Source organism: Sciurus vulgaris (assembly GCF_902686455.1).
Source record: "Sciurus vulgaris genome assembly, chromosome: 1".
Lineage (NCBI taxonomy): Eukaryota > Metazoa > Chordata > Mammalia > Rodentia > Sciuridae > Sciurus > Sciurus vulgaris.
This window is the reverse complement of record NC_136461.1, coordinates 47,644,884-47,665,615: the sequence shown is the minus strand read 5'-3', so window position 1 is coordinate 47,665,615 and position 20,732 is coordinate 47,644,884. Positions and strand designations below refer to the sequence as shown.

Sequence of the window (20,732 nt, the reverse complement as noted above, 5' to 3'; positions counted from 1 at the left end):
TTGCATTCCTTTTAAAGTACATGGAGTGGTAGAAAGAGCTCAGGTTTAGAGACAGAAAATTTGAAACTTACCTGTAAGGCTGCACCAGTTGCTAAAATACTACTAAAACTGGACTATTTTCATGCAAATTGTAAATTGTTGCTGCCCTTGAGTCTTCGTCTTTCTGAGGTTCTGTGGTGTTCCTTTTGCTACCTTACATGTCACAGACTCTCTCCCATCACCTTCTAGAACTCCCTGTCATTGCACATTAGGGGGACTGCAGGACCCTAATCCAATTCTTAGGCCATCTATTCTGTCTCCTAGGTATCTTTACTGTACTGGTAATTGCTAATTTTGAATAATTAGTCCTGCCCTCAGCCTCCTACCTCCTTCTCACAAACCCAGTTGATCTATGGGAGATTTCTATCTTTGCTGACACAGGTCTCAGATTTTTGTGGCACTTACCTGGAAAACATGTGGAGAGAGTCAAACAGAAAGGCAGAAGGAAAGATAGTGCATACACAGTAGGAGACAGAAACTGAGCTGGTTTACATTTTTAAAAAAGTTCAGAGGAGAGACAGGAAAGAAAATGAAACCTTGGAGGATAAAATTTGAGAGAGAGCGCCATTGTGTTTGGTAAGATGGCAAACTATATGGTCACAACATGCTACAGAACTTAGTAGACAAGAGTCTTGGATCTACCTGTAGTCCACTCTGATCCCTTAGAAAAGTATCTCACTTTTATGGTCTCAGTATTTTCATCTGTAAAATGGAAGATAATGTTTATTGTTGCTTATTTTAGAAGTTGTTTTATTATTGATATTTATTTTTTGAGTTTCAATGATACACCACTCTATCACTAATTAAACTTATTGCAAATCTTCAAATTATGTGTGATCAGTTCTTTTTCAGAGCAGACCTAGTAAACATGAGAAATCTGTCCATAGAACCCCAGCTAAACATTGACAGGGCTGGGATTCAGGGTGTGTCTCTTGCTCCAAATCCAGAATATTTTTCTTTACCATGTATGGTTTCCCAACTTTCCTTGAGACCCTAGAATGCAAGTCACAAGTAAGATTTAGTATTTAGAAAAAGCTTTGAAAGTCATAAATGCCATCAAATAAATACCAGGTGTTTCAAATATATTATTATTAACTGCTCATCTTCTCTGTACTTCTTGTTTTTTTTATCACAATTTACCCCAAATTCGAAGTAGACACTCGATGCACCACCCAGAACCCTTTTCCATGAAGCACACGTCACCCCAGTTTCTGGGAGTGTGGTCAGGTGTAAACCTACAGGGAAGAGATGCCTCATCCAAGGTCACACCCCTTTCTGAGCAGCCCAAGACCAGTGGTCCAGTAGCCAGTTGATCAAGAGCATAAAGACCTCTAGTTATCTTGGTCTAACTTTGCTCTAGTTTCAAAACTCCTGGTGGGGAGCAGCATTGTTCTGGGGCCTGCTTCATGGATTGCTTTCTCACTCTGCCAGCTCTGCCTCCATCTTCTTCCTTTCCACAGGTATTCCTCCCATGACATCCCTAAAACATCCTGTGTGCTAAACACCTTCTGAGTCTGCTTCTTTGGAAAACACAGCTGGTGACAATTGGGTTCTTTGTGAGTCCAAGTCCCTGGATAACCTGAAAGCTTCTGGAAGGCAGGAATGTGTTTTATTCATTCCTAGATCACCAGTGCTTGGCCTGATACTAGCCCAGAAGAAAACATTCCTTTCATGTGCAATGATGGAGAAATATGCCTGTGAACTTCTGGGATAACTATAATAGTACTACTTACTATACTTATCAAATACTATTTTAAAGGCTTTTAACCTAAGGATTCAACTCTCCTTCCAACAATCCTGGAAAGTCATGATTATTATTATTAATCCCATTTTATAGATAAATAAAGGGAAGCACCCAGTGGTCCCAAGTTCTGCCTGATGTCCCCTGTCCAGTGGTGCGTCTGGGTTTGCTTGCTCAGAGTCTATCTCTGAGACTTGCTCTCCTCATCACTCCTGCTTACTGCTTCTTGTTTCCATGTGCTGTGCCTATCCATCTGCCAGCCACCCATTGACTGAACAGGGTTAGCAAAGAGCTTGGTAAGGGGAGAGGAAGGGATCATCTTTTATTTCAGGGGGAACCGAGATCATTACAGAACACCTCTGGTGATGAAATGCCTGCCGAGAGCCTAGTGTCACCAAAGCTCTCCAGGTGATTCTGATGCCTAGGTGGGTTTTGAAACCATGGATGCAGCCTGCAGTTTCACAGAAGATACTTAGATAAATGCCATAACAGAGGCCCTGGGATGTGAAGTGATCTGGCATTGCCACCCTGGCAGGGAGAGAAAGGAGCCAAAACCTCTCCTCTGGCTCAGGGTCCTCAGCCAGGGCTCTTTGAGCTGCACTTCCTGAGCTTGGGCCAGGAATCTGCCCTGGGCATGGGAACCACATACCTCACACGTGCATCTAATGATCGCTCAGGAAGTGGGGGCTTTGGGGCTGACAGACTTGCACCGGAAAGGGGAGGGAGAGCTGTCAGGAGGGGGTCAGCAAAGCCAGCTCCCTCAAAGCATTGTCCTTTCCTTCCTCCAACAGGATGCCAGGAGCCTCACAGAAAAGGGACTCATTTGTCTTCGTTCCCAGCACAATAACTTGCTGCTGGCCTTTCTCTTGGGCCTTTCTCAGAGCAACAGGATACGGTCTTTGCCAGGAGAGAAGGAAGGAAGGAGGGAGGCAAGGGAAATGACAGGCGCTCAGGATCTCCAGGCCCCAGCCTGGATCCTGGACCTTGGGAAGACCCACTACTGGGAGGCCCAGGACTGTCTGGGTCCAGCTGGGCCTGGAGTGGGGAAACAATTTTCAGTTGCAGGGAAAACCTTAATCAGATGTAAGCTGAGTAACCATTAGCAGCTGAGCTATAATTTCTGGGCGTATCTAAATGGCCTTCCGCCAACTTTTTAATCTTAATCTAGTTTTCTTTGCACACTTAGAGAAGAAAAACACATAGGGTCAATTCAGAATGGGGCCTTCGTTCCTTTTTTCCTTCTTGTTAAAATAAAGAACTTATGCTTTGAAACGTTATTTTAAACTTCTTTTGCAGTTGAGATTTTTTTTTCCCCCCCAGGCTCACTCAAGATCTGCAGCAGCAGCAGAACTTGTGTGTGTGTGTGTGTGTGGTGTGTGTGTGTGTGTGTGTGTGTGTGAAAGAGAGAGGGAGAGACAGAGAGAGAGAAACAGAATGGTAGGGGCATGGAGGGTGCTTACCCATGGTGTGGGTTTGGCTGTAGAATTGAAATCAATATTGCAATCTGCTACGAAGAAATAAACAAACAAATCAGTACATTTTAACAAATGCCTACTTGTGTGTTTTGAACTCCATATATATGACATTCACTGTGCTGGGATGGGTGAAAAAGCAAGCCTACAATTTTCTAGTTCAGTAGGTGAGACTCTGACAGTTTTACATATAGCCAAGAGTGTTGGTATTGTTCACACAGAAAGCCAGGTGTCTAGGAGACAGGGGAATCCTCATGGAGAGACACCCCTCCTGGCTAAGCTCTTGGGGAAGATGGACAGTAGATAGTGAGTTGGAGGTCACTTTCCTCAGTGGAAATGGTTGCTGAAGACAGTGGTCTTCCTTTTATATTAACGTTAAGCCTTGCCCCTAAGACTTTTCTGAAGTGTGGAAAAACATCACATTCAACTAAAACACGGGCCCTTGATGTGAACTCTGCTGCTGCCTGTCGAAGAAATCATGTAATTAATTTTTTTTTAACTAAAGTTATTTGGATTTCAGCATAGATTATTTTAGTGAATTAGACTTGTTCTCTCTCCCTGTCTCCCCTGTGTCTTAAATCTAGTTGGGATGCAGAGATAAAATGGAGGAATTTCCACTGCAGACCCTTGGGGAAGAATGTAAAGATAACAGGGTTAGTGGCCTGGTGGAGCGTCCAGCCTTTCTGGAGGTCAAGGTCCACAAGAGGCTGACTGGGGTAAAGGGTAGACTGTGGCTCATCCTCTCTTCACCACTCAGAGTTGCCTTTGGGGAAGAGTGCCCAGGAGAGGTGAGTGAAGCAGAAATGCAGGAGAGAGGAAGAACTACAGCCATCTGCTGAGACTGGGTTCAGTCAAACACTTTGCATGTGTGATTTCTCTGTTTTGCTGGGCTCAGAACATAACATGGTGGTTTGGCTTGTTCCGTACTGGGAAATGAAGGATGCTGATGGCCTCAGAAGCAAAGTCCTCCCTGACCTTCTCTTGCTTTCCTGTCTCCCACCTCTTTCTCTGCCAAAGCAAGTCAGAGAATCCAGAATTCCTCTTATCCAAAGTCATAGTAACTACACCTCATCTGCCCCAAAGTAAGCTACAAAACTAAGAAAGGTCAATCTCTCCCATCTATCTTCTTCTTTGAGGACCCTCATTTCAGAAGGGTCCTGCCCTAGACTGGGGAGGAAGGAATGCTGCAGAGAAGCCAAGAAGACTATGGAAAGACAGTTCTTGCTGGGTTCCCCATCAGTTCATTACCATAACATCATACACTTTGTATCCAATCATATCTCTACATAACTCCTTTCTTTATCAAATCTAAGAATAAAAATGAACAATTTTCTGTGGATCTTTGGGTCATGATTTATGAAGCCTGTGTGTCAGATAAAATTTTGATTATATAAATCTATACGCTACTCTCTTGTTAACCTGTCTTTATTATAGGAGTGTCAGGAGGGATGCTTCCGATGGCTGAGGGAAAGGTATCTCAGCCCTTTCTGCCCCTACCATTTTTACTACAATCCATGAGTTTCAACTCCTGTCCTAATTTTCGTCAAGGCAAAACAGGGTCTCAGAGGGTTGGATGATGGTGACTTGCCCAAGGTCATGTCGCTGGCAACAATCAGAACTGGGATTCTTCCCCAAAACCCACCTCATCCCAAAGCACATATTTTTTGGACTATCCCATGCTCTGATTGAAAGTCCTTCCCTGGGTGGTTGTACCATTGGGTTAGACTGAGGTGTGACTACATGTTGGTTCTCCTCCCTTGAAGATGAGTCCCTCACATCTCCAATGTCAAAGGTGCTCTCTTCCAAGTCAACAAGGGCACACTTGCTTCTCAGAACTTTAGTAATTATTTTTACAACTGTAACTTCCCCTTTCTGTAGGTATTTAATGACATTTGGAGGAAGAGAAGAAATTTTGCTTTATAAAGAGAGTGTTATATTAGCCAAAATATAGTTCATGAACCTAAAGTCTTGATATCCCTTTGAAGCTTGTTAGAAATGAAGACTCACTGCCCATAGCCCTCCAGCATCCAAATGAGAGGCATAAATGTTTCACATACACAAGGAAGTTTAAGATACATGTTAGAGTGGACATAATTTAGATTCAGATCTGGGCTCAAATTCCCATTCTATATTGATGAGTGAGACCTTGGGCAGTTTATAGAATTCCTCTGGGTTTTACTCTCCTTGTTGATAAAATTAGGATAGATAGGTCGCCTTGGGCTGCCTCCGGGTTGCACCTTTCTGTGTGACCCTTACCGTTGTCAGTGCCCACTGGTCAGTACCCCCCCCCCCCCATTGTAGGTGTCCCGCCGATGCCCTGTAATAACCACACAGCCGCGTAGTTGTAAGCTAGGCTGAGCCTGTGCAGCCATTCAGAGGTTGCATTAAATATCGCAGTGATTGACAGCATCGTTGCAAGGACCCCCGGGTGCAACATGCCAGCAAGCAGATGGCGGCCGACAAGCAGTACAAAGGCATCGTGGACTGCATCTTCCGCATCTCTAAGAAGCAGGGCGTACCGTCCTTCTGGAGGGGCAACCTAGCCAACGTCATCCGCTACTTCCCCACGCAAGCCCTGACCCTCGCCTTCCAGGATAAGTACAAGGAGGTCTTCCTGGGGGGCGTGGACAAGCACACCCAGTTCTGGAGGTACTTCGCCGGCAACCTGGCCTCCGGGAGCACGGCGGGGGCCACCTCGCTCTGCTTCCTCTACTCGTGGATTTCGTCAGGACCCGGCTGGCGGCCGAAGTGGGCAAGTCGGGCACCGAGGAGCGTGAGTTCAAGGGCCTGGGCGACTGCCTGGTGAAGATCACCAAGTCGGACGGCGTGCTCGGCCTGTTCCAGGGCTTCAGCGTGTCCGTGCAGGGCATCATCATCTACCGGGCCACCTACTTTGGGGTGGACCACACGGCCAAGGGCGTGCTGCCCGACCCCAAGAACACGCACATCGTGGTGAGCTGGATGATGGCGCAGACCGTCACGGCCGGGGCTGGCGTGGCCTCCTACCCCTTCGACACGGTGCGGCGGCGCATGATGATGCAGTCGGAGCGCAAAGGAGCCGGCATCCCGTACACGGGCACGGTGGACAGCTGGAGGAAGATCTCAAGGACCAGAGCTGCAAGGCCTTCTTCAAGGGCGCCTGGTCCAACGTGCTGCGGGCATGGGCGGGGCCTTCGTGCTGGTGTTGTAGACAAGCTGAAGAAGGTCATCTAGGCTCCGCTGCACGGCCAGGGGCCAGGGGACCAGGGGCAGGAGCGCCCCACCGCTGCGGACCATGGACCTTCTGGGAATTCCAGTCTTCCTCCTGGCTAGAGGGTGTCCAGAGGGCTGGGGGCTCTGCAGGGGCGCCCTGGGGTCCCCTGGGACCACGGACTCCCCCTCCACGTGGCGCTTCAGGGTCGAGATATCACGCGGGTCCAGGGCCCGGCAGGTCCACCAGGCAGACCTAGAGTCCAGAGACCTGGGACCCGCCTCATGTTGAGTATTTATTTACACCAGAGAATCATGTCTGTATTTGTACCTAAGTAATAGCTCCTAGCACAGCTGAGTCTTCACAATCATGTTCCATGTCGGGCATTCCTGATGCGAACAATAAAACAGGTCACAGGGGGAAAAAAAAAAAAAAATTAGGATAGATAATGCCCATTGCCCAGCCTTGGAGGAGTAAGTGAACTAAGATTTACTTCTGTTCTTACATACAGTATGCCATCCATGAATGATGATTATTTTCTGCCCTCATCTTCCCTTCCCTTAAAAAAATTCTTTTGGAATATGTGCACACTATAGGATCTGTTCTGTGTGAGAGAAAATGCATCTGAAACACTAATCATACTCATTAGATCTGTATTTCCAATATGGTGACCACTTACTGTGCTTGGCTATTTAAAAGTAATTAAATAAATTTAAAATTCAGGTTTTCTATCATACTACCCATATTTCAACAGCCCCATATGGCTAGTGACTAGTATATTGGGCACCATAGATACAGAACATTTTTATTATCAAGGAGAGTTGTCTTAGGTAATGCTACCTTAGACACCTTTTATTTCTCCTGGGATTTTACAACCACAGTCTAGATGTTTAAACAGTAGGAGCTCAATAAGTGCTCTTTGGCTTGAATTTTGCAGCTTCACTTATTGGAAAAGAGTGGTATAAGAGTCCCAATTTCTGGTTTGTACTTTCTACTCTGTCTACAAAGAAGCTATATGAACCTGGGTAAATCATTTACCCTCTCAGTTTCAGTTTCCTCTTCTGAAAATTTAGAGGAGAAGAGGTAATAAGAATACTTCCAATTAGTCTAGAAACTTTTGCATTTTTTATCTTTTTTGATAGTTTCCCCAACCTTACATCATACAGGATGAGCAGCTCATCCTTATTTGATTGGGACTATCCTAGTTCTAAAAGTAAAAGTACCAAAACCCAGGAATCTCCTCACTCCCATGGACACCAGGACATTTGGTTATCCTACCTACAAGTCCCTTCCAGTTATAAAATTCCATGGTCCTGTGATAACCTGAGAGTGGGGTTCCTGGAACCCCCAACTGCAGTCAATAGTAGAGAAAAGTAAGAGCTCATGCTCTGGAATCAGAAGAGCCTGAGTCTGATACCAATGTTATCACTGGATTTCTCAGAAACTCAGATTCCCCCGCTGCAAATGATAATGCTAGCACCAGTTCTTCCTTCTATTTGTTGTGATGAGGACTAACTTAAGGAAGCTTTGTACGATGTGGAGCACTCTGCTAAGGTACTGTTAACTCAGCAGACTCTGGAAGGGAGAAGGGTCTATCTTTAGGAAACCTGTGATCAGTATGCTCATGAGTACCTACCCCCAGGCATCCGCTGAAAGGAAGATGCCTTTTTATGAGCTCTTGTGCTCCTCTTCATTATAACCCTCACAGTCTGTGCCCCAGACTGTGTCTAATAAACAGCAGTTCAAACTGGTTAAAGAGTGCACATTTCAAACCCCTGCCCTGCTGGGATAAAATGACTCTGATCTAGCAAGTTTACTAAACACAAACTAATCATTCTTGTTGCCAGAGTAGGTTTTTGGCAGAGCTCTATTAAGCGAGAGAGAGGGGGGAATAAAAGAAAAAAAAAAATGCTCTGGATTGCTGAGACAGCACTGTATTTAGACAATTAAATTTGGAAAAGCAAGACAGTTCCTGTAACTACCTCCCACACCCCCCCTACTCCAAGAACAAAAGGTTTTGTTGAAAGTATTCATATGGATATTAATACCGACACTTTAATGAGCCCCTCTGCAAACTCATCAGCAGTAATTACAGCCAGCCATGGTGCCACCAGTGGGAAGGGTACAAAAGCGCCTCCAAAAATTAGTCACTTGTAAGTTAACCCCACAGTCACGTCAAACAGCCTACACTTGATGGCTGATTCACAATGATTCCTTGACACCTCTGTAGTTAAAGGGGACAGATCACCATGGGAAGTCTTCAGAAAAGGAAAAGTTCACATTTTCAAACGACCTTCCCATCAGAGAAAAGAGATTTTAGGAAACCAGGGTTATAAGTTAATCACTGGGTTAATGATGGCAGCAGCACTGGTTTTGCTGAGCAGTTTCTGGGAGTGAGGCAGGGCCCTGAACCCTCACCTGCCCAATCTGGTTTACTCTTCCACCAAGTCCTGGAGGCAGGGGTGTTTTTATAGTGCCTATTTTATGGGCAAGGAAACTGAGGGTGCAAAGGGCTTTGTCCAAATTCTCCTTGTTAAGACGGCAGAACCAAAGATTTGAACTCGGTCTCCAAGTGAGATTTGAACTTCACCTATGAAATGGGAGTACGTGGAAAAGTTTGAGATATTTCTTTCCATTTACAGGACATACTTCAGGGATTAAAAATTAGCCTGTGGTTTGGCCTTGACCCTCAGTATATAAATTCATAGAGGAAAGACTCTCTTTGCTTTCTGAACCTTCTTTCCTCTCTAAAATTTTTCCCGTTTAGGGCTGAGATTTCACACAAAAAAACAGGGCTCGGTCAGTGTGGCAGAGCATGTCTTTAATCCCAGATTGGAGGCTGAGGCAGAAGGGTCACAAGTTGGAGGCCAGACTTGGGAAGGAGGATCTTGTCTCAAAATAAAAAATACCAAGGGCTGGAGAAGTAGCTCAGGGGCAGTGTGCCCCTGGGTTCACAAAGCAAAACAAAACAAAACAGGGCTCAAATCTTGGGTCTACTATTCTGATTGGTATCATTAATTCAGTCTGTTCTCTTTCCTAGGTGGTTGTGTAGAGAAATATTTCTAAGAAAAAAGATAGAGGAAGAATTCGTAGAAGCAATAAGAAAGATTGAAGAAAGAGTGTCTGGCTTTCGAGGTTTGAATCTTGGTTTGAATTATTGCTCCTACTTATACTTAATTACTAGCTATAAAATTTTGAGTAAAACTCTCTGTAACTTAATTTTCTCATTTTAAAATAGGAGCATTATTGTTTATCTCACTGGGTTGCTGTGATGATCAAATAATACTGTCCATGCATGTCCTGGGACCCATGAATTACCTAATAAACCAACCAACCTCATTCTCTGCTTCCTTTCCTGACTTCCTTGGGTTCAGTCCTTGAAACAACCCATGAAGCATGAATCAAGCGATATTACATTCTTATTTTACAAATGAGGAATTGGAGGTGTGAGTAGAGGAGAGAAGCAGCTGAAGACCAACAGCTTGTGCATCTCTCTGCTGAACTCTAATGCAGTTCGGTCTTTCTCCAGAACGGAAACCTGTTCCACTACTGTTGGGAAAGAAGAGTCTCAGTGTGGACTGGGCTTTTACAGTTTCCCTTTTTAGCTACTCTATGGGAGGGCTGCTGAGGAAATTGTCCAACTCATGCAAATGAGCAATTGAGTGCAAGTTTCTGTGAGGGGAGGGAGCGAACCAGAGCTCCGGGTGGGGCTGGTGGCCTGGAACTGGGCTAGTTTTTTCTGCTGACACCACCCAGGGGCTCTCAGCTCCAGTGATCAATTGCATTGCCTCCTCGAAGGAGGGAAGTAGAACTAATAAAGAAAGCACCTCAGTGGGGGTGATGACCACACTCCTTGGTCAAGCACTTTCAAGAAGGTCTCGGCTGAGTGGTGTCTCAGAAGCCAGGCTGTGTGTTTGCTGGGTCCAGGAAAGGAGTCCTCCAAGCCTTTACATTGCTTCAGCAGAGTGGAGTCCAAAGCCAGGATCCTTCACTGCTGAGTGAGGGATGTGGGCACAGCTCTCAGCCTTGGTCTGAGTTCCTCTTGTACAAAAAGGAGTTCCTAGAGTGTATGCCCCAACAGAGTGGGTGGGCACAGAAAAGGAAGATCTTGATCAAGGGCCTGGTATACAGTAGGTATTCAGCATATGTGAGATCTCTCCCCTTAGTGCAGATCTCTTTGAAAAAGCGGAAGGAGAAGAAATGTAGTCTTTTTAGGCAAATAAACTGATTTGCATCTTCTCACTGGGGAAATGGCTATTTCCCAACTCTAAGACTTGGGGATTTGAGTAGGCAAATTACCCTTACTGAGGGTATGCATTTCAATGGTTTCATCTAGTTGGTTTCTTCTCCCTTCCACCACCCTAATTGTACAGAAACCTCTTTCCTTTTCTTTTCTTTTCCTTTTTAAACCATTGTCCCTGCTTATTGAATGCTTCTTCTGCCAGTCACTGCTAAATGCCTTCCTGAATTGTCTCATTTAACAATAAATGAGTGATCTTATGTGCTCTCAAATGATATGTGCCCCCAAATGACCCAGTAGAGTAGAAGCAATTGTTATTTCTATTTTACAGAAGAGGAACGAAGGTACAGGGAGGTAAAGTAACAGGTCCAGGGTCATTTAATACAAAGTGTAATAGGAGAGAGAGTTAAGACTCAAATGCGAGTCTGATTTCAATGCTCTTAGTATTATGGGGGTCAAGAATGCATTCTTAGATCATCCTGCAAGCATCCAGCTGACCAGGCTGGGGACTTTGCCAGTTCAGAGATTCAGTGATTGCTACCTAGAGTCACATGTTCTACCACCTTCACCCCATGAAGCGGGGTCATCTTCATGCAGAAGTCCCTGGCTACCTTTTCTGAGCACCAGCAGGGTGCCTGAAAAGACCAGGAAAGTTGCCAAACTGAGTCAGAACCCTTCTCCCCTTGCCCAGCCTGCCTCAGCTCCCCCTTCCTGTGAGCTCATGGCCTTCTCCCATCCCCTGACCCCAGTGCTGCCTGACACACAATAGGCATTTGGTCTGGGTCTCCAGTGTTCTTGGTCTGGGCTTTCTTCACAACCTTGTTCTTGAATCAAGTTCAAACTCCTCAGCATGGCAGTCAAGGCTTATTGCAAACTCAAAGCTTGTGCAGTACATCTGCCTGGAAAGTTCTTGCACACCTCCATCTGGACTCTACTCCTCTCTCAAGAGTCAAATTTTATTTCAGCAAAGCTGTCTCTGGGACTCTCATCTGCCCATCACCCACCCTTCCAGAAAATTTGAGCCTCCCTCATTGTTCCTCCCCGAGTCCACCTTCGAGGAGTGAGTTCAATCTTAGCATTTACCACAGTGTATTTATTGTCTCTCTCTTTTTCCATGAGATTTGAGTTCCTGGCGGTGATGGGGAAGTTGTCTTAACGAGAATGTCTAACGCTGCTCAGCCATCATTCCAGCCTGGGATTAGATATTGCCGAATCTCTTGCAGAGGCCATCTTCAATCACTCCATCTTAATGGGCCTTCTCCCGAATACCACACTTCACCATCACTATCCGCAGCTAGGTCTTTAGTCATCAGATAGACATTGCAGTTTGTTGAGCGGAGTCTGGTTCACATCTCATACACTGGAGTTTAGATCTTTGCTTAGTATTTTATTAGCTCTGGGACCTTGGGAAAATAATTTTATTTCTCAAGCCTCTATTTCCTCATTTGTAAATTGATGATACTGATAGGATCCTACAGGAGCATCTCCAAGATTTAAAAATATTTATAATGTCCCTTGCATCGTACCTAGCACAGATAATGCATTCAAGTTACCTAGGTATTTATTTTTGTTTTTATTTGTTTATTTGGGGTTTCTTCCTCTAGAATATTTGCTTTGCAAAAGGAAAGGCCATGTTTTCCCCTTTTGGGGGATTGATTTCCCACAGTTTAGCAGTCTCTGACAAAGAACAGATTCTCAAGAAACATGAGTAGACTGGTGATGAATGGGGACAGTCAGGGCTCCTCGGATCCTTCTCTGTGGTCCCCTGATGTCCATCACTGAGTGGCGATAGCCAAACAGTAGGACAGTAGGATGTAAAGTCAGCCTGCCCGATAGGAACTCTGTCGTTCCTTCCCAAAGTTCCCTGTTTACACTTTTACCCCCCAGAGTGAAGGTCAAGTCTCTGGTTGGTTTGTGAGCTGGATGATAAACTCTTGCTCATTATTGCACTGGTGCAGATCACCAGTGTGACATTATCACTCTGCCTCTCATTGACTTATGACCCATAGCCAGATGTTAATCTAGGTCTTAGGTTCCTCCTCTATAAAATTGAATAATAATAACTACTTCTTGAGTTTGTCATAAATATAAAACCAGCAATAAAATAATACATGTATGATATAATAGTAATATAATACAATATGACACACAATTTTTATTAATGACTATTAATCTACATTGGCTAACACACACACACACACACACACACACACACACACACACACATATATATTTATTTATTTATTTATTTATTTGTACCCTGGCATTGAACCCAGGGGTGCTTAACCACTGGGCCACACCCAGCCCTCCTTATTTTTTATTTTGAGATATGGTCTTGCTAAGTTGCTGAGGCTGGCCTTGAACTTGTGATTCTCCTACCTCAACTTTCCAAGTTGCTGGGATTACGGGTGTTTGACTCCACACCTGGCAATAATTTTATTTTATATCACACAGCAGGGTCATTTTCTATCTTTCTCTCTCTTCTCTTACCAAACTGGGAGCTCCTTAAGGGTAGGATCTGTGTCTGCCTCATCTTTGTATGTTCTGTACCTAGCACAGTGCCTGGCATATACTCAGTAAATTTCTATTTACTTCTTAAGGTTTTCAATATATAACCTCCTCAATGATCTTCAAGGTAACCAAGGTGGGTAGTATTATGCATTTAAGGACTCAGAAAGTGCTGAGTCACAGGGACATTAACTACACCACTGCTTCAGTAGCCTGGCCAACCCCTTGAACTCTGATGAGCCACCACGAGATTTCTGGTAAAGTTTCCTCTGTATAATCACAAGAAGGGGAGAGGGGACCTGTGTGAGCAGCATTGTTCAGAGGTGAGCAGGCACAGCCACCACCACCTACTGGAGGGGACATAGTCTATACAACCTGAGAGCCCATTTCATACCAGAGAGAACACAGGAAATACGTCAAGTTCCATCTCCTCATTCCTACTTGCTACTTCAGCCCAAGTCCAGACTCAAACCCTAGTAGCTCCAGGCTCCAGCAGGCTGTAACTCTCCTCTCGTTTGTCAATTGACCTGTCCCCATGTGCTGCAGTCCACCTGATGAAGATCCCTCACCTTCTCTGCAGGTCTTGGTTCTCTGAGTTCCAGGACCTATCTCCATGCACTCCCATCCCTGAGCTTCCTTTCCTACGTCCTCAGGACCAGACAGAGGTTCTGTTCAGTTCAATTCTACCAGACTTATTCATAACAAAGTGGTAAGTCACACTTATAGGGAGCATTACCACTTAAAAATGACTTTCACATTCATTTTCATACCTATGCCAGGAACTGTGTGCCGGGGCTGTGTGAAGTGAACGAGACACGGCCCTGCTCTCAGTCACTCAGACCCTCCAGGGGAAAACACAAGTCTGCAACAACATTAATACCATAGCAATACTACTACTGCTGCACCTGCTAGTTACCACTTCTTTTTAAATTTTATTTTTTGTAGTGCTGTGGATCAAATCCAGGACTTCCTTTATGCTATGCAAGTACTCCATCACTGAGCTGGGCTCCTAATATGCTACCACTGATTTTTAAGTTTATTATACAACAAACTCATTACCTTACTCTATGAGGAGTTGTACCGTCAAATAAAAATATGAACATTACCAGAGTTGGTGGTGGGGGACAAAGCTGAGTTTATTGTGTGCCAGGCAGAGGAAAGTCACATCAATCAAGAAACGAGTTCATCTAGTCTCTCAGAGCAGAAATTGAAAGGGCTGCATGATAAGGCAAAAGCACATGCTCACCACATAGCGAAAGACTCAGAGTACTGGGGTCAAGTCTCTGGTGGGCTCTTGAGCTGGATTATAAACTCTTCCTTTGTCTTTACATTGATGTAGGTAAAAAATCCTAAGAGAGTTCTCAAGTCTGGAGTAGATTAAGCATGTAAATTTGTATGTGCCTACCCCAGTTTAGGCATTAGATTCGAACAGCTTGTTTCCTATCTCTTTTATAGACAGGGAGATTAAAACTCAGCCAGCTGAAGAAATTTGCATACTGTTACTCAGTTAGGAAATGGCAGGGCCGGAAATTGGTTTCCAAATTCCAGGACCCTTACTGCCCCTTCTACAGGACTGTCTTTAAATGATTCCCATGAATATGTGTGATCAGTCAGATTTTAGTCCTAGAATTCTGGGCTGAATTTGTGTACATGAAGGCATGTCAGTCACCTTGGGGTCAGTCTCCTGGGGAGTGACTTGAAATGCATCCACAGTGGTGGACTGTAGGGCCTCTATTGGAGGCCAATGACCTGCAGGTGATAGGAAATAGGTCAGGAGGCTGACATGGTCTCTTCCACTTGCCTTTGCTGGAAGCGAGTTGAAAATCTCCCTTCCCTTTTTTTTCCAAGGACCAACAAACAATGCTACTCTTCCCTGATAAGAACCTATCTTAGTCTCATCTTTTGTATTTTAATAACTGAGGCTGGCTACTTTATTATTTTAAAAAGGTTTATTTAGTTCACAGTTCTGGAGTTGAAAGTCAAGATCAGGCAATGCCATCTGTTGGGCCCCTGGTGAGGGTCTCCTGGTGAGTCCTATCACAATGCCCAATGGTGGGAGCACCTGCAGAAGCAACAACATGGTGACAGAGGAAGCAAGAGAGATTCAGAACCCAGAATCACTTCCTTCTTTCTTCTTTCCTTCCTTTCTTCTTTTTTTCTTTTTATAACAACTCTGCCTCACAAGAGCTAACGGGGATACCACAGGGCTATGTTAATCCCTTCTGAGGACGGCTCTCAGAATGAACTAATTGCCTTCCAGGTCCCACCTCTTAAAGGCTCCAACACCTCTCAACTACTCTGAGACCAAGGCTTCCAGAACATGAAACTCTAAGGGACACACTCAAATCATATCCAGGCAGAAAGCAGAAGGTTTCATGGATTCCTATAAGGCAGAGAGGTGGGATCCACTTGAGACCAAGCAACTGTCTTGAGTGAGTGAGAAGATTTAGTGTGGACCATTAAAAGTCTTGCCAAGCCATCATTAGAAAAATCACTTTACTTCTCTGAACAGTAATTTCTTCAACTGTAAAACCCGCAGTTGGAAAGGGAGGAGGATACCCAGAGAGAAGCAGTATGGCTAGAGGCTTTCAGAGTGTGGGCTCTGAAAGCAGACTGCCAAGATCCAGATCTTGCTCCTACTAGCTCTGAATCAGTGGCCTGTTTATGTCACTTACTTGTGCCTTAGGTTCCTTTATGGTAAAAGGGGTGGGGGTGGTAATAATGATAATACCTATTGCCTATGGCTGTCATAAGAATTAAATAATGTATACACACATTACTATAACCTTTAAAAGGACTTTTTTTTTTTCAAGATTTAATAAAAACAGCAGCTAGAATTTGCATCATATTACAAAATAGAAGACCTTGTCACAGGTCCTCTCCTTAGTCTCTTCTGGAAACCTCTGGGAGATCACTGTTGTCACGTTCTACCTTCCAGATGAGATAACTGAGATTCAGAGTTCAAATCATCTTTCCAAGCTCACCTAGACTGTAGAGGATAGAAAAGGATGCACACCCAGGAAGTCTCCCTTCTACAGAGGCAGCATGGTAGAGCTGGACGTAGAACCTGGTGAGTTTCAGTTTCTCTCTCTCTCTCTCTCTCTCTCTCTCTCTCTCTCTCTCTCTCTCTCTCTCTCTCTCTCTCTCTCTCTCTCTCTCTCTCCATCTCTGCCTCTCTCTGCAGACTTCATGCCTATTAATCTAACCCTTAGTTTTCTTCAACTATAAAATGGAAATGATACAATCTACTACCTGGGATTATCTAAACCCTTGCTACTCAAATTGTCATCCACAGACCAGCAGTATCAGCATCACCTGGAGCTTACTGCAAATGTGGGACCTCAGACTTACTGAATGAGACTCTGCAGTTTGACAAAATGCTCAGGTGCTTTATATACACATTAAAGTTTGAGAAACTCTGAACCAAAGAATGTGAAGGTGTTTTATAAACTGTGAAGTGAGGTACACCAGCTAACAGTGATTTGATAGAAATGAAGAGCAGCATCCCTATGCACACTCAGTATTTCCATTCATACAGTTGCTGCTGGCTATTTACTCCAAGGAAGGTGACCCAAGAGAGCCATCTCCCTGAGCACATTGATTCCTTGGAGCATGTTTATATAGGATATACATATATTAAAAAATTATCTGTTGTTTGTCTGAAATTCAAACTCAATAGGGTTTCCTGTATTTTATCTAGCAATCCCATTTCTAAAGGGATCTAGTTGCCATTTAGGGGAAAATTCCCTGAAGTTTGGTATATTTGCTTAACTATTAGTGCATCCAGGTGCTGGGCTCTTTCCTAACCTCAGTATCTGGACAGTGGCAGGCCAGGGAATCATATTAACTCATATTAACAACTGTCACACTTCATCGAGCCCTGGCTATTTCCCACTCACTTCAGCTCGATAACCACCGCTTCAGTCTTAAGCCTTGCTTCTCCAAGTAAGACTGTGGACAAGCAGCATAGTTTATTAGAAATGCAGAATCTTGAAGATGGGTCTGGTGGCACCTTACCTGTAATCCTGGCTACTATGAAGGCTGAGGCAAGAGGATGGCCAAGTTTGTGGCCAACTTGGGCAATTAGCAGGACCTTGCCTCAAAATAAAGAAATATAAAAAGGATCGGGGATACAGCTCAGTGGTGAATGCTTACTCAGTATGCATGAGGCCGTGAGTTCAATCCTCAGCACCACAAAATAAAATGAAATAGAAATTCAGAGTTTCTGGCCCCATCCCAGACCTATAACAGCACCTACGTGTGATTCCTATGGACTTCAAACTTACAGACACGCTGGGGTGGGCAACATTCCTCTTCATCATCTTCTTTTTTTAATAGTAGGTTTGATTTATTTTTAGAGCAGTTTTAGGTGTACAGAATAACTGAGCAAAGTTTCCACATGTCCTTCTCTCCCTATACATAGTCTTCTCTATCATTATCATCATGAATTAGTGTGATAATGGATTAGTTGCAATGGATGAACCAATTATTAACTCTAGTCCATAGTTTTCACTACTATTCAGTTCTTTGTATTGTTTCAGTCATTATAGTATCACACAGAACAGTTTCATTGCCCTAAAATTCCAGTGCTCTATCTGTTCATCTCTTCCTCCTCTTTTTCCTGGATCCCATGGAAAACTTTGATCTTTTTACCATCAAATACTCCTCTGATTTGTTAAAATAAATAATAAATAAATGAAAGTCCTTTCAAAGACCAATGGAACAGAATAGAAGACACAGGGACAAACTCATACAGAAACAGTCATCTCATCCTTGACAAAGGTGTCAAAAACACCTTGGAGGAAAGACAGCTTTTTAATAGCTCTGAGATGAAACTAGGTCCCTATCTATCTTCGTGTACAAAAGTCAACTCAAAGTGGACTGAAGACCTAGGAATCAGATCAGACACTTTGCAACTGCTAGAAGAAAACAAGAATCAACTTTCCAACGTATAGGCAAGGTAGCAACTTCCTTAATAAAACTCCTAAAACTCAAGGAAAAAAAAAAAAAAAAAAAAAGAAACCAAGACTCAGTAAGTGGGATAATATCAACTTGAAAAGTTTCAGCACAGCAAAGGGAATAATTAAGAGCATGAAAAGAGAGCCTACCAAATGAGAGAAAAGTCTTTGCCAGCTACTCTTGTGATAGAGGATTAATATCCAGAATACATACAAAACTCAAAAAACTTAACAACAAGAAAACAAAAAAAACCCTGATTAATAAATGGACATAGGAACTAAACAGACATTTCTCAAATGAAGAAATGCAAATGACCAACAAATGCATGAAAAAAATGTCCAACATCCTTAGCAATGAGGGAAATTCAAATCAAAACTACACTGAGATTTCATCTCACCCTGATTAGGATTGCAGCCATCAAGAATACAAATTATGATAAATGCTGGCAAGGATATGGAGAGAAAGGATTACTTACGCATTGTTGGTGGAACTGTAAATTAGTACAACCACTATGGAAATCAGTATGGAGATTCTTCAAATGACTACAAATGTAGCCGCTATGTGACCCAGCTGTCCCACTCCTTGGTATTTAACCAAAAGAGCTGAAATCAGTATACTATAGTGATAGCTGCGTACCAATGTTTATAGCAACGTAGTTCACAAAAGTCAAGTTATGGAACCGGCCTAGGTATCTGTCAACAGATGAGTAAATAAAGAAAATGTGTTATGTATATACAATGGAGTTCTACTCTGCCATAAAGAATAAAATTATACCATTTTATGATAAATGGATGGAACATCATGATAAGTGAAATAAGCCAGATGCAGAAAGTCAAGTTGAATGTTTTCTCTTATATGCAGAAACTGGAGATAAATAAAGAATAAAAAAAAGCATGTGTGGGGGCAGATTTCCTGAAAATAGAAGGGAGAACAGTAGGAAAGAGGCTTACGGGAGAGGAAGGAGGGGTGGGAAAGGGAAGAAAGAGGAATGAAATTGACCAAATTATGTTATGTGCGTGTCTGAGTACATCACATAGAATCCCACTTCATGTAAATTATAATGCACCAACTAAAAATAATTAATAACCAGAAGGAAGACCAGTAGAGTACAAGGGGGATGAGATTGGTTGGAGGGAAGGGAAACAGGAAGCACTGGGGAACTAAATGGAACAAATTGTGTGCATTTACAAATAGGTAACAATGAGCCCACTATTATGTATGACTATAATGCACTAACAAAAATATAAGAAGTCCTTCCATAAGGACAAAGAAGATGCTTCTCATTGAGAAACTGATACAGGTTAAGCAATTTGCCCAAGGTCACCAATTGAATTAGCAAAGGAGATGAGTTTCCAACCCAAGTGTGCCTAGCTCCCAAATCTCTTTTGTCAAATATGGCCAAGCCCTTTTCTCAGAAGAAAGGAGATATTTGTATTTCTATGCTCCAGGAGAAGTCCAGAGGTCTTGGTGATTCTTCAAACTATGGGTAGTGTTAGGACCCAGGAGCAGAGACCTGTCTGGCATACTGAGTTTCCCAAAGATTACTAGTGGGTACTTGGCTGGACCTGAAGAGGAATTTCCAGACAGAATCTCCCCACCAGCTGTTTTTGCTCCTCATTTGAGGCAGTTATGATTTACAAATGGGAACTAAGACTTGCAAATGATGCTGAATGGACTCACTAATTATCTCTTAATCAACAGCTCATGGGTCTTAACTACCAGTCCTGGGTGGCTCAGAGAGCTCCCTCTGGCTGAAGTAAAGAGAAGCTGGTTGTTGAAGTGCTGGTCTTGAAAATAGGAAGCCTTAAGATGTGGTGGGAAGTGTCTTCATTTTTCCTGCCCTGCCTTTTTGTCCTGATGTTTTGGCCCAGTTGTGAAGAATCCTGAGAGGAGCCAAGGTAGTCAGAGAATGGAAGGAGCCAGACAAAGCCAGGCAGAAGAGTTAGCAAGCAGATGAGCCAACAAGTGATCACTGAATGCTTACAAAATTCAGCTCTAGTGTTGAGTGCATTTTTCCTGATACTGCAAAGATTCTAGTTTTGGAGGGAGAAAATAAAGTCAAGGGAAATGAATGTATATAGACAGGAGATTTCAAGGAACAAGCATAAGAGAGAAAGTCATGAATCACAGGCACCTGTAGGCTAGCAAGAGAGAATAGAAAGGAAATTAACATTTATAGAGCATGTTCTAAAATATTCTTTGAAAAAATTATCTAAAATCAAACATTCTGTATGTAAGATATTTTAATAACAATAGTTGCCACCCACTATGTTTCCAGCACTTCTCAGTTTGTCACACTGGCTCTGAAATAGAAGTTGACTCTACTTTACAGATGCAAGAAACTAAGATTCACAGAGGCTACGAACCTCAAGTCTGTTGGTACTCATAATCGCAGTGCTGGTAGGTAGTTCTGTTTTCCTGATTGCAAAATTTATTCTGTGACTACTTGTATCATCTAATTGGCCTAGATTTTTAGATGGTATAATAAGAATATGTATTTAAAAGCTCAAAATTTAGGGGAAGGAAATCCCCATAGTATATCCATAAATGTCCAGCCAGGAGATAAACCATACCAGTTATTTT

The 20,732-nt window shown here is 43.4% G+C and overlaps 1 pseudogene across 1 annotated transcript; it reads left to right on the top strand.

Annotated features, from left to right (window-relative positions):
• Window positions 1-3,854: 3,854 nt before the first annotated feature.
• On the top strand, window positions 3,855-6,878 carry LOC306664714 (ADP/ATP translocase 3-like; annotated as a pseudogene). Its single transcript has 2 exons — window positions 3,855-3,968; window positions 5,660-6,878. The product of its transcript is annotated as an ADP/ATP translocase 3-like (transcript).
• Window positions 6,879-20,732: the final 13,854 nt, after the last annotated feature.